At 53.9% G+C, this 14,694-nt stretch overlaps 1 protein-coding gene across 1 annotated transcript in view; it reads right to left on the minus strand.

Moving 5' to 3' along the window:
* The window catches only part of NLRC5 (NLR family CARD domain containing 5), a 65,298-nt gene that overhangs the window by 50,286 nt on the left and 318 nt on the right, over positions 1 to 14,694 (minus strand). The window lies entirely within an intron of this gene.

The raw sequence follows: 14,694 nt of genomic DNA on the forward strand, positions 1-14,694 counted from the left end.
AAATATATGACTCCTGGAAGAAACATAAAAGTAGGGTAGAGGAGGGAGTGGAGAGCTCAGTCCATTCCCCTCACTGCGGCCCCAGCGCGTGTGTGCTGGCTGCTCCCTTCGTCTGGAGAGCCCCACCTCCAGCCCACACACATGCACGCATGCAAGCACACAGACACACCCAGAACACATGCACAGATGCACGCATACGTATGCACACAAGAACACGTGTGTACACACATCTGGCCCAAGTTATTTCTAAGACTCCCTTCTGGTCTTGCCTCTTTACTTTCTCAGCCTCTTCGCGGCTTGCCCTGCCTCCCAGGGAAAGTCGTGCCACGTTCTTACGACTTCCCAAGGGGTCCGAGAAGGGCTCAGAGGGTGACAGAAGATGGGCCCTCGCCCGCTGGTCCCAGGCCCCGCTGGCCCGAACACGCCGTGACAACACCCACAGCCCCACCTCCGGTCCTTTCCCAACACCCAGCCTGGCACATCCTCTTCCTCCACCTCGCAAACGCCTCCATCTCCTTCCAGACCCAGCTGGCTCTCCCTTCTCAGGGAGGTCTTTGATAGATCCTCCCTTCCTCCAGTTGATGGACAGACATAAACCCCATCCGCAGCCAGACATACCTGGGCACTGAACCACCAATCAGCACCTGCCAGATACCCTAAGGCCCCCCCCCCCCCCCCATTCCTAAGTCCCTGGGTCCCTAATCACCAATCAGCGTGCACTGAGTACCCTGAGCCCCGTCCCCTATCCTCCCCTTAAAAGTAGACCCCGGGTTTCTCCCGGCCTCTTTCTCTCTGGAAGCAGCCGGCGGAGGTACCCTTCTCTCCAATAAAAGCCTGTCTCCTGGCATCCCAGTCTCTGGCTACCTTCTTTATTTAATCTTTTAGGCTTCCTGGCTGCCCTCACTGCCAGGCCAGGCCCGCCTGCCCCTGGGCTTCCCTCCATAGCGCTCCCTCCGTTCCCTTCCACGGCAGGTCTTGCCACTGCGCGGCCATGGCCTCTGGGGAGCAGGCAGCTCCCCCCTCAGCAGGCAGGGTCACCGCGAGGGCAGGGGCAGGATGGGCCTCTGGATCAGAGCAAACACCTTGGCCCCGGGGCCCAGTCGCCGCTGTGGAACTCTGGTCAGGCTACTTCACCCCTCGGCACCTCAGTGTGCTCATCTGCAGAATGGGGATGCTCTGGGTCAGGCTTCCAGGAGCGGAGCCCGAGACACGTGTCTATAAATGTGACTTACTGAGGAGCGAGGGAGGCAGAACAGGGTGGAGAGCGAGGCTACACAAGAACGTGGTTTCAGGAACGGCTGGTTCCAGCCTGACCGTGTGTGCGTGGGGAGCTCTGGAGTGTGAGCCACGGGACTCTCCACCCGGACCCTCTAGGGTTTCCAGACGCGCCTTCCCAGGGCCCAGGGGTCCCCAGAGCCAGCAGGTGGCCAGGCAGTGGCCTGTCTCACTGAAGAGTTTATCCTGCCAAGCAGCAGGGGACTGGCCCATTACACCCCTTAGCATAGCTGCCTTCCTTATCTGCCTGGCTATGGGTGTTGCCCAGTGGGTGGGGGAGGGAGGGGTTATAGCCAGAGGCAGTCGGTAATGGGAAACCCATTGGGGAAAGGGTGCGGCTGTTATGGTCCACACCCATGGCGGGGAAAGGGGAGGAGAGAAGGGACTGCCGATTACGGGATCCAGCAGAGGCGAGAGGGAGCAGGCTTATGCCTGCTATGCGGGCACGAATCCTCTCTAGCTGAAAAGGTTGTTGGGAGATGAGGAGGCAAAACCCCTCGTGGCCCTGGCACATGAGGAAGGCTCCGTAGCTGTCAGCCATTATACCAGAGGAGTCACTGTGTCTGAAGAAGCCCAACACCAGGTGCAAGGACGGAAGGGAGGGAGGGCGGGCGGGGAGGATATGACTGGACCCACAGACTCCTGGCCATTGTTCCTGTGGCTCTTTCCTCTTCCTGACTCCCCCGGCTTGGGTTACGGGGAGCCCCCATGAGGCTGTGCGGTAAGGACAGATAGGTGCTCGCAGGTCCCAGGTTTGTGGTGACCCCCTTCCTCCTTCCTACAAGGGGTGCATGCCCTGCCTTAGCTGCTCTGGGTAAGGGCCGGGGGGGGGGAGGCAGTCAGGCTGAGGAGGAGGGCCATGGGGCCCTGGAAGCCTGGTCCCCAGGGCAGACCCCAAACTCAGCCCCTGGCTCCTGGGCCGGGGTGACAGAAGGGAGGACGGAGAGGGGCAGCGGAGGACGGGCACTGGGAGGGGAGGGGCAGGGAAAGGGGCGGCGAGTGCTGACCTCAGGGAGGGGAAGTGTGTGGCTGGCGGGAGGGGGGATGCGAAAGGCACCGCAGGCCGTGGCCGCGGCGATGGACACCCGGACAGAATAGCTCCGAAGATGAGTGTGCGCCATCGAAGCTGGTTTCTAGGGGCTAAGGGAGCAGGCCAGGCCTGGGGGCCCTCCCGTCCTCCCTGAACGCCCGCGCCACGGCCTGCGGGGCCGCCACGGAGAAGCCAGGCTCCGCCTGCCGCAGGCTCGCTAACCGGGGCCTGAGGCTGTGCAGGCGCTGAGCCAGCGGGGAAGGGGACAGAGCCGGAAGCCTCCGACCACGGGGGCCATGCCAGGCCCGTTTTACAGACGGGGAAACCGAGGCCCTGCGAGGGGAGACCTTTCCGGCATTCTCAGCAGAGGAGAAGCAACGGCAGGGCCAGACGGACCAGCGCCCACGGGGCGCACCTTCCGGGAACTGTGACCAGCCATCGCCTCCCTCACCCACCGGGTGACGGGGGGGGGGGGGCGGGGGGAGGGGCTGCACAGCCCGTTTCCATGGGGAGCGACGACGTGATGAGCACCGTCCTCTTTCCTGTCCCTCACAAGGACAGCGTCCTGCAGGTCTCAGGAGCTGCATGGTCACTGGGCCTTACCGACGCAGACACCGAGGCTCCCTCGGCGAGGGGGCCTGCCCGAGTCCCCAGCCCCCGAGTCCCAGAGCTGCAAGTTGAACAAACATGGAACCAACAGCTCCTCACCTCGGAGACGTCTGGGGGTGGAAGGCGCTCGGGAGAGAGAGCCCTCTGGGCCTCAGGCCTGGGCGGCCCCTGTCCCACGTCCAACAGGGACCTGGGAGTCGGGGACCCGCCTCCTCCCCTCCCCGGCCTTTCTACCAAAGGATTCCTGCCTCTAGGGCTTCCAGACTCACCCTCCGCTGGGTCCACAAAGCCCTGGGCCAGCCCTGGCCTGGCTGGGTCAGCAGGTGGCCAGACAGTGGCCTGTGCCCCCCGCTCAGGCCCGGCAGCGTGGGCCCAGCGCCCACCGGAAGGACTGGTGAGTTCTCCACCACGAGGCCCCCGCCCGGCACGGCCCTGGGCCTGTGGAGGCCTCTCCCTGGACCTGCCAGCCCCTTCTTCCCAAGCGCCTCTGCACAGCACGGCCATCCGGGTCTTGAGGAAATGCCAACTGGCCACGCCCCTGGCCAATCACAGCCCCACCGCAGAGTGTGGACCACAGGTGTCTGTACGTCTGGAAACTCCACGCCCACGGGGAGAGGCTGGCTCTGTACTCCCTGCCAGGGAGCCCTGTCCCTCCACAGACCAGAGCCCAGGGGTTCTCAGCGTCAGAGGGCCCGGCCTTCTGGTCATTCAATTAAAAAAAAAAAAAAAAAAGGAGTTCATGTTCAACCACATGAGTAATATGTGACTCAATTCCCTTAGCAAAAAGCTCAATACCTTTACATAAACCATGAAAGATCTCCGTTACTCAGCCCGGCTGGCATGGCTCAGGGGTTGAGCATCGACCTATGAACCAGGAGGTCCCAGTTCGAATCCCGGTCAGGGCACAGGCCCGGGTTGCAGGTTCCATCCCCAGTGTGGGGCGTGCAGGAGGCATCGGATCTATGATTCTCTCTCATCACTGATGTTCCTTTCTCTCTCTCTCTCTCTCTCTCTCTCTCTCTCTCTCTCTCTCTCTCCCCCACTTCCTCTCTGAAATCAATAATTTTTTTTTTTTTAATTCCATTGCTCACGGTGGCCATATATAGATGAGTCTCTCAATGACTAACCCTCGCTGAGTTTGAAGTCCACCCCCGCCTCTGGCCGGCTCCTTGGCACCCCATGCCCAAACCCGTGGCTCTGCCAAGTCCTCAAACAAAGGCCCAGGCTCGGCACAGACACCAAACAGAAAATGAAGCTCAGGCCGAGACTAGTTTGGCTCAATGGATAGAGCGTCGGCTTGGGGACTGAAGGGTCCCGGGTTCGATTCCGGTCAAGGGCATGTACCTTGGTTGCGGGCATATCCCCGGTAGGGGGTGTGCAAGAGGCAGCTGATCGATGACTCTCTCTCATCGATGTTTCTAGCTCTCTAATCTCTCTCCCTTCCTCTCTGTACAAAATCAATAAAATATTCCAAAAAAAAAAAGAAAAAAAAAAGAAAAAAGAAAAGAAAATGAAGCTCAGGCTGGAAATCCCCTCTCCGCCTCCCACGCAGATGACCAGCTGGTCAAAAAGAATCCCAGACCTTGGGTCCGTTTTCAAGTTCAGGGGGGCAGCAGGGAGCGGGGGATGGAAGGAGCCTTGAGATCTAAAGGAGAGACGCTGGCCCCTGAATTCAGACTCACGGCCTGGGAACGGGTCTGCCCACCTCCGAGGGCCAATTAGCCCGGACTTCGAACCCTTAAAGGGCGACCACGCTTTGACCCCACCAATGAACCGCTCCCTCGACAGAGAGCACAGCGAGAGCCGCGGGAATCGCCTTGAACAGCCCGCAGACCGACAACAACGCCTGGTGAAAGTCCTGGGCGTGAAGGCCGTGGATTGTGTCAGCGCCGCTGGCCCCTCAGGACACGCTGTTGACTAAACAAGCCACGTGGAGTCCGGATCTGCTCAGTACGATATCCTGTGCCTTAAAAAATACACAGGAACTAAAGCCCAGGTCTAGCATAACCTGTTTTTATAGCTTAGAGCAGTGGTTCCCAACCTTTTTAATGCCGGCCACCCTTTCATACACCTCCCCAACCATTAAATTACTTTCGTTGCTATGTCATCACTGTGACTTTGCTACAATAAATGAATCATAATGTAAATATGTGTGTTTTCCGATGGTCTTAGGCTCTACAGTCGCGACCCACAGGTTGAGAACCGCTGCTGTGGAGCCTAAGACCATCGGAAAACACAGGTATGTACATTACGATTCATTAACAGCAGCAAAATCACAGTTATGAAGTAGCAACGAAGATAATGTTGTGGTTGGGGGTCACCGCAGGAGGAGCTGTGTTAAAGGGCCGCGGCATCAGGAAGGTTGGGAACCAGTGGCTTAGAGGTGAAGAGCATGAGTTTGGAGAGAGGCCGTCTAGGGGTGGGACGAGTCTTTCCACCATTTACCGGCCGTGCTGTGTGGCCTCAGGCCAGTCGTGTAGCCTCTCTGAGCCTCGATCTTCTCATGGGTAAAATGAGGAGAATGACAGCACCTGCCTCCACGGCTGTAGTGGGGCTTACATGAGGTAACGTGCCTGGCACAGGGCCTGGCAGTTGGTATGCTTTTTCTCACGGGAAGGTTTAACTTTCCCGGAAGGCAACACGCCAAGCCAGTTACCCGAACTGGGAAAGGACCGAGCTGGGGCGGGGGCAGCGAGTAATGTTATGCTATAGAAGGTGTTTAGCTTTTTTGCAAAGAGGATTTCGTCATGTGTCACTTGCGCGGTTTAAAATGAATACTATATATATATATTTTTTTTAATGTGGAAGAATCCAGCAGATGAATGAGCAGAAGGCTGAGCCCTCTGAAGTCGAGAAGAGGAATTCTGCTTCTGGGGTGCCTCACCTGAACCAACCCCATGGCAGCCAACAGTGCCCAGACACATCAAACAGAGACAGGAGAAAGGCCTGGGGGATTGGCAGGCTGGAGCCTGGACTCTGAGCCCCACCACCCCCAAATTGCTGGGGACACAGGCGAGTCCCTGCCCGCTCTGAGCCACGGTTCACTTGTGCGTCAAGCAGGCCCCGCTCCCGGGGATCCGTGGCGCTGACAAAAGAGCCCGAGGGGTCAGGAGGCTTGGGTCCCAATCCTGATTCAACATTTGATGCTGTGCAACCTAAGGCAAGTGTATGAACCTCTCTGTACCACAGTCTCCTCACTGGCAAATGGGGGTGATCTGATATTCTGCACATGCTTCCCAGGGTCCCTATGGGAACTGGAGACGATACTACGTGCGGAGTGCAGAGCGCCGGGAGGCCTGTGAGGATGCTGGCGAGCTCCCACCATGCCGCAGCCTCACACCTGCACTTCCTCCGTGGATCCTCAGTAACCTTTCCAGGCCGGCGTTTCCTCCTTTTACTGGAAGAATAAACGGACTCTGCAAAGCCCAGAAGCAAAGCATTGGATTTAAAACCTCATTGAGCCCAGCCAGCAAGACTCAGTGGTTGAACATCGACCCATGAACCAGGAGGTCACAGTTCAATTCCCGGGCAAGATACATGCCTGGGCGCCATCAATGATTCTCTGTCATCATTGATGTTTCTCTCTCTCTCTCCCTCCCTTCCTCTCTGAAATCAATAAAAATGTGTGTGTTGCCCTAACCGGTTTGGCTCAGTGGATAGAGCGTTGGCCTGGGGGCTCAAGGGTCCCAGGTTCGATTCCCGTCAGGGGCGTGTACCTTGGTTGCGGGCACATCCCCGGTAAGGAGTGTGCAAAATGCAGCTAAGTCAATATTTCTCATCGATGTTTCTAACTCTCTATCCCCCTCCTTTCCTCTCTGTAAAAAGTCAATAAAATATATTTTTTTAAATGTGTTTTTTTTTTTAATTTTTATTATTTTAAAACCTAACTGAATCCAGAGGTCCTTTCCATCCTACTGTCAGCAAATGGTCTTCTTTCCACACCAAATGGTCATCCCCATGGAGGCTTATTATCTTTCTGCTTATAAGATATCGCCTTGCTCCTCTGGATCATTTAAACATTGCAGAGACACATAACCTAAAGGTTTCACAATCACACCCCTCAGGGGAGGTGTGTCATTCCCAAACTTCCTCTCCAGGTCTGAGAATACCTTCGCCTGATCTGCGCAGCAGGGTTTCATCACCTCGGGATTTTTCTAGAAGTCATTTCCCCTTTCATGCTGCTTTCTACACTACCCTTCACCGCCCACAGAAAGTCACTCCAACAAGGAACCCAAGGAGAACAAAACCAAAGGATGCTGTTGAGCTGGAGGCTGGTATTGTTGCCTCCCCGGGACTCGGACTGGGAGCCTGGCTCCCACGGCTGAAACAGAGATCAGGAGCGTGCGAGGCACGCTGGCCCGTTTAGTTCAGTGGATAGAGTGCCTGCAGACTGAAGGGTCCCAGGTTTGATTCCGGTCTGGCTGCAGGCTCAATCCCCAGTAGTTTGTGTGGGAGGCAACTAATCAATGTGTCTCTTTCACATCCATGTTTCTCTTCTCTGTCTCTCTCTCGCTTCCACGCTCTCTAAAAACCAATGGGGAAGGTATCTTCCTTCCGGTGAGGATTAACAAGAAAAAAAAAATGTGTGCGTGAAGTGTTGCAGATATGAGCACCTTCTCCTTGACTAACCAAGGAGGATGACACAGAACTGAAAGAGACAACGGACTTACTCTATGACTCCACTCCAGTGGCTGCTCTGACCACAAGACTCCCAACAAACACACAAAATGGCAAGCTAACTCGCCAAACAAGATGCCGAGACGCTGCCCGACCGGCCCCGAGTACCGGTTTCCCAAGATTGGAACGTCCTCTCCTCCGTTTCACTGCAGGGACCGAGGCATTGCCAAGGCCAAGGGCGGCTGGGGCTCGGGGTCTGGTGCTGGTCCAGGCCCCATCCCTTCCCCCAGGAGGTGGACGATGGGGGATCAGGATGCTGCCCAGCTGCCTGCAGCCTCTACATCTGGCCAATCCCCTAAGACCGTGGTGGGCAAACTGCGGCTCGCGAGCCACACGCAGCAATTTGGCCCCTTGAGTGTGGCTCTTCCACAAAATACCACAGCCTGGGCGAGTCTGTTTTGAAGAAGTGGTGTTAGAAGACATTTACGTTTAAAAAATGTGGCTCTCAAAAAAATCTCAATCGTTATCCTGTTGATAGTTGGCTCTGAGTTTGCCGACCACGGCCCTAAGAGATTAACTTAACAGCATGGTCTCAAACGCCTTATAAAACTGAATGTCCAGGAGAGGATTCTGGGAAGATGGAGGAGTAGAAAGTACCAGTAATCCACCTCCCCCCATGGACAATACCGTCATGGGCAGCATCTCTGGCACAGCCGTGTTGGTACCTGGCAGCTCCCAGGGGAGGGCTTGGTCTGGACACTGTGATTCATCCAGTTCATGGTTCAGTAGCAGTCCCCCACTCCCACCCCTCAGCCGCGGGTCAGGGGCCCTGCACGTGTCCCCGGAGCAGCTTGCACATGGCGGGGAGGAGCCAGGGTGGGTGGAGATATTGGGGACGTGTGCTCTGAGGGCAGCTTGCTGCCTCGGATCTATCTCAGAGGGGCAGGCAAAGAGGAGGGAGGCCACTGCTGGCACACCGCCCTCCATTGTTGCAAGCGCCTCCCCCTGGAGCTGACGTGACTTCCAGGACATTAAAAAGGGCTGTGCCTGTCCGGCTGCCCCCTTCACGTCCTCCCTCTTCCCTCTCAGGAGCCAGACATTAAACACCAGGCCACTCAAATACTACACGAGAAAGTGACTGCGCGTAGGAGACACTCACAGGCCGAAAACCGACTTCTGCACATGGGCCACGAAGTTTCAGTCGCACCTGCATGTGGTGTTTTGTGGAAGAGCCACACTCAAGGGGGCAAAGAGCCGCATATGGCTTGAGCCGCGGTTTGCCAACCACTGGCCTAGCCAGTCTGGCTCAGTGGATAGAGTGTCAGCCTACGAACTGAAGGGTCCCTGGTTCAATTCTGGCCAAGGGTACACGCCTGGGTTTCGGGCTCCATCCCCAGAAGGAGGCTTTCAGGAGGCAGCTGATCAATGATTCTCACTGATGTTTCTATCTCTCTATCCTTCTCCCTTCCTCTCTAAAATCAATAAAAATATTTATATATTTTTAAAAAAGAGTGCTATGAACAATCGTGAGCCAACAAATTCAATAACCTAGATGAAATGGACAAAATCCTAGAAACACAAAACCTCCCGTCACTAGATCCCAAAGAAGAAAATTTCAGTAGACCTACAACTAGTAAGGAGAGGAATCAGTAACAAAAAAGCTCTCGACACCTGATGGCTTCACTGGTAAATTCTACCAAACGTTTAAAACAGAACTGATGCCAGTCCTTCTTAAAATGTTCCAAAATCGAAGAGAAGGAACAATTCCTAACTCCTTCTAAACCAGCATTACCATGATATCAAAACCAGACAAAGCCATTACAAGAGAACTACAGACCAACTTCCTGTATAATCATCGTTGAAAAAAAAAAAAAATCTTCCAACAATATACTAGTAAAATAAAGCCAGCAGCCTGTTAAAAGCTTACATACCATGACCAAGTGGAATTTACTCCTGGAATGCAAAGATATTTCAACATATGAAAACTGGTCCATGTAATACATCGAGTCAACAAAAGGAAGGGGAAATAGTATGCAATCATCTCAATCGAGGCAGAAAAAAAGCACTTGACAAAAGTCAACACACTTTCATGATAAAAAAAATATCCGACAAACTAGAGCTAAAAGGAAACTACTTCCACGTAAGAAAAGCCTGATAGGAAAAACCCACAGCAAGCCTATTCACTGTGAGAGCCTCAAAGCTCTGCCTCTAAGACACATGTGTCAAACACAAGGCCCGCGGGCCAAATCCGTCCCGCCAGGCCTTGCAATGTGGCCCGCACCGCGCTGTCATCACTGCACTCTTCTGCGTTTCCATCACAATGACAGTTTATGACTGTTCAGTAAACCATTCGGCCCGCGATTTAGGCTGGATTTTAGATTTTGGCCCCTTCTCTGATTGAGTTCGACACCCCTACTCTAAGATGAGCTCAGTAACAAGGCAAGGAGCCCACTCTCACCACTTCTGCTCAGCAGAGGGTCGGAAGTTCTAGCCAGAGAATCAGGCCAGAAAAAGACATAGTCCCACATCTGTACAAGTGATGCCTGAACAAGAGTATTCTTTTTAAAAATATACATTTTGATTGATTTTACTGATTTCAGAGATGAAGGGAGAGGGAGAGAGAGAGAAACATCAATGATGAGAGTCACCGATCAGCTGCCTCCTGAATGCCTCTCACCGGCGATTGAGCTAGCAACCTGGGCATGTGCCCTTGACCAGAATCGAACCCGGAACCCTTCAGTCTGCAGGCCGACGCTTTACCCACTGAGCCAAACCAACCAGGGCAACAAGGATATTCTGTATGGCACTGTTTAGAACAGCGAGAGGCGGGAAACAACCGAAATACACCACAGTAATTAAATCAAGCGTGGACTAACCAGACAGAGCAATGCTATGTCGCTATTAAAAAGCAAAGAGCCCTGGCTGGGTGGCTCCGTTGGTTAGAACCTCATCCCAAACACCAAGAGGCATCCCAGACAGTACACCTTTGCCATGTCTAAGTAAGGTCCTTTCTCAGACGCCTCAGAGCCAGGGACCAGAGCAGAGACCACTCCACATGTCATTATTATCCTGTCCCCTGAGTACCATCTCTATGTGTGTACATGCTATTTTTTTTGTGTGTGTGTGGGTGTGTGTTTAAATATATTTTATTGATTTTTTTACAGAGAGGAAGAGAGAGGGATAGAGAGTTAGAAACATCGGTGAAAGAGAATCATCCATCAGCTGCCTCCTGCACTCTCCCCACTGGGGATGTGCCCGCAACCAAGGCACATGCCCTTGACCAGAATAGAACCTGGGACCCTTGAGTCCACAGTCTGACACTCTATCCACTGAGCCACACCGGTTAGGGCCGTGTTAACTGTTAATATCCTGTAGCCACCAATGGAAAAGAAGCCCGCGTTTTACTTTTTATCCAATCCCAGAAACTTCCCCCTTGGCGTTCTCCCGCCTCCCTGACCGACCACCTGTCTCCTCCTTTGGTTCGAGTGTATAAAATAAGCTGCAAAACCGCCATTCCCAAAAACGGAGATGTCGCTTCTGCCATTGCTGTCGGTTTGGCTCCCCTACCTTCATAAAAATCCTGGGCAGGTCTAGGCGTTTCTGAGAGACAGCTTGCAGACCGAGTTGCAGCCAAGGTAAACTTCAGGCTACCAGCCAACACTCAAAAACTAAATCCGGTAAAGAGTACCAGTAGCCCACATCCTCAGCACACCCGCGGAAAGTTTTGTTTTGTTTTTACCAAGTCTTTGCCCTGGTGTTAGCTTGCTTTGCCACTGGGACGGCTCTGCGTGAAGGCAGAGGGGAAGTTCTGGGAGCGGGGACTGGGGTCCCAGCTTTGGTCCAGCGGTGACACAGGGCCATCGTCTGGGTGGGTTCAAATGACAGAGATATATTCCCTCACTTTCTGGAGGCCTGAAGTCTGACATGAAGGTGTCAGCAGGGCCCTAGCCGGTGTGGCTCCGTGGATAGAGTGTCCGCCTGCGGACCGAAGGCTCCCAGGTTCGATTCCTGGTCAAGGGCATGGACCTTGGCCCTGGTAGGGTCGTTTGCAGAAGGCAATCATCGGTGTGTCTCTTACACGGAGATTTCTCTCTGTCTTTCCCTCTCTCTTCCACTCTTGCGAAAAACCAATGGAAAAATATCCTCAGAGGAAGGTCCGAGGGAAGAACCCTCCCTCTCCTCTCCCAGCTTTTGGTGGTTACCAACAATTCTTGGAATTCCCTGACTTGACTCATTATCCCAGGCTCTGCCTCTGGCGTCACGTAACATCTTTCCTGGAGGTCTACCTCACATTCATCTCTTCTTCCGTAAGGACGCCTGCCAAACCCAAGGAAGGCCCACCCACCGACTCCAGGGTGATCTCATCTTAGCCAGTGGCATCTGCTCTAACCCTGTTTCCAAATAAAGCCGCATGCTGCGGTCCCCAGCGGCACTCTTTTAGGGACACGAGTTTAACCCACAACAGACAGACAGGAAAGGCTTCCGAAGACGTTTTGGGCGTTTTCCTCAGAGGGGAAGGGAGTGTGATGGGATGTGAGGAGGGGCAGCTGGCCCTGCACCCACAGTCACCTCTGCCTCCGGCCGGGGAGCACCTCCCTGCTGGGGTCCGCCTTCATCGCGAGCTCAGGACCGTGCACGGGGCACACCTCACACTCATCTCACCCAGCCCATGAAACACGCCCCCGAAGGACATGTTATCCTCCCCACTTTACACATGAGAAAGGGAGGTCCTGACAGGTGAGATGCAGGCGTGCATTCATGTTTACTGCCCTTCGCAGACATTGCATTGTCGTCAACAGCAAGGAAGACCCTCCACCAGCAAAAAGCTAATGACTGGCTGAGGGCTCAGAGGATGGTTAGCATTTTGGGAAATCAAGTACTTTTTAATCAAGGTATGTACGTTGTTTTTTGTGCTTTTTTTTTTTAATGTTTTCATTGATATTTTATCTTTTAAAAAAAATATATATATATATTACTGATTTTATTCAGAGAGGAAGGGAGAGGGATAGAGAGCCAGAAACATCGATGAGAGAGAAACATCGATCAGCTGCCTCCTGATGTGCCCGAACCAGGAGACATGCCCTTGACCGGAATCGAACCCGGGACCCTTCAGTCCGCAGCCCAAAGCTCTAGCCACTGAGCCAAACCGGTTAGGGCTCATTGATATTTTAGAGAGAGGAAGAGAGAGGGATAGAGAGATAGAAACACTGATCAGTTGCCTCCTGCATGCCCCCGACTGGGGATTCAGCCTGAAACTTGGGCATGTGCCCTAACCAGGAATCAAACTGAGGACCTCTTGGTTCATAGGTTGATGCTCAATCCCTGAGCCATGCCGGCGGACTGTCCGTTGTTTTTAAAGACATAATACTATTGCACATTTAACAGATTATGGGATGGTGTAAACGTAAGTTTTATAGGCGCGGGGAAACCAAAAAGCGTTTGCTTCACTGCGGTAGTCTGGAGCCGCAATATCTCCCAGGTACGCCCGGAGTTAGTCCACAGTGACCAGCAAACGCAAGGGCTGAGGCCCGGGTCTACCTGCCCACCACGCAGGCAGCGGAGCTGGCGCCCCATCTGGAGACAAACCAGGTGGGCATAGTCTCTGGCCAGAGGCGCTGTAGGCCAGTAAGGTTTGGGGGAGGCACGTAGGATGGGGAATCTGGACGTACCTTCCCACCATCAGCTTTACATCCCCCCCGTTCTCCAGCGGGAGACCCAGTCGAGTGCTTCTTCTGGGCTCATGGCTTCTTAGAGAGAAGGAGAACCTGAAGGTGTTGGTGGGGGTACACCCCACCCCGCCTCCCGCCACACCCAGTTTGTGAGACTGGGAGGCGCTGGTTCTCAAACAGCTTTTTAAGATGGCGGAGCCCTTCCGGCTCAGTGGCTGAGCGTCCACCTATCAACCGGGAGGTCATGGTTTGGTTCTCTCTCATCATTGATGTTGCTCTCTCCTTTTCCCTTCCTCTCTGAAATCGTTAAAACGTATTTTCATTAAAGACAGCAGAACCCCGTCATTCAAAGAGGAAAAGAAAGAACCCAAAATGAATGAAAATGGTGCTGAAGTGGGGGGGGGGGCCCCTCCCCAAATGGCCACCCCAGCAAGTTCTCTCCCCGGAGAGAACAGTGACTAAAAGTGACATGGAAAAGCAAAAAGCAAGTAGGAAAAGGACACATACGAGGTTCAAATGCTCATTTGAAACAGTCTGGAGAGTGTCCCATTAAAATGCTTAAGGTGTGCTGGTGGCATTGTTTTGAGTGTGTGTTTTAAAAACTCGTTCTGAATTATTTCGGTTGGGATGCTATGGTGTCTGCCAAACATCTGTTTAAGAATGAAGTGTGTCCCTAGCTGGTTTGGCTCAGTGTATAGAGCACATGTGTCAAACACAAGGCCCGCGGGCCAGATCCGTCCCGCCAGGCCTTGCAATGTGGCCCGCACCGCGCTGTCATCACTGCACTCCGCTGCGTTTCCATCACAATGACAGTTTATGACTGTTCAGTAAACCATTCGGCCCGCGATTTAGGCTGGATTTTAGATTTTGGCCCCTTCTCTGATTGAGTTCGACACCCCTAGTATAGAGTGTCTGCCTACGGACTGAAGGGTCCCGGGTTCAATTTTTGATCAAGGGCACAAGCCCGGGTTGTGGGCTCTATTCCCAGTCCAAACCATGATTCCCTCTCATCATTGATGTTTCTCTCTCTCTCTGCATCCAATCGATGTACTTCTCTCACATCGATGTTTCTGCCTCTCTAAATAAATTATATATATATATATGGAGAGAGAGGGAGAGAGAGAGAGAGAGAGAGAGAGAGAGAGAGAGAGAGCGCGAGCGCGCATGAGGTGTGGTGGAGACCCTGTGCTGGCCCTGGGCTGGTGATGGCTGAGGGGTGGTTACCCGGGGCTTCGTTCTATCAGACCCAGCAAGTTGAATTTCTGTTCCTTCCATTTTTGTGCTCGTTTGAACTGTCCATCATAAAGTTTATTCTTCCCGTTAAAAAGTCTGCATGGTGCATACGGAGCAGCGCGGGCCCTGCCGTTCTCTAACCCGCAGTGGGAGGACGAAGCCCCTCAGGGACAGGTGCCTCCCAAGCCGGGGAGGCGGGGTGGAGGGGAGCGCAGTGCGGCTCCCACCTGAACCCCCAACTCCACCGGGAGCCCGCTGCGC

The sequence above is a fragment of the Pipistrellus kuhlii genome, unplaced genomic scaffold (genome assembly GCF_014108245.1).
Source record: "Pipistrellus kuhlii isolate mPipKuh1 unplaced genomic scaffold, mPipKuh1.p scaffold_m20_p_17, whole genome shotgun sequence".
Lineage (NCBI taxonomy): Eukaryota > Metazoa > Chordata > Mammalia > Chiroptera > Vespertilionidae > Pipistrellus > Pipistrellus kuhlii.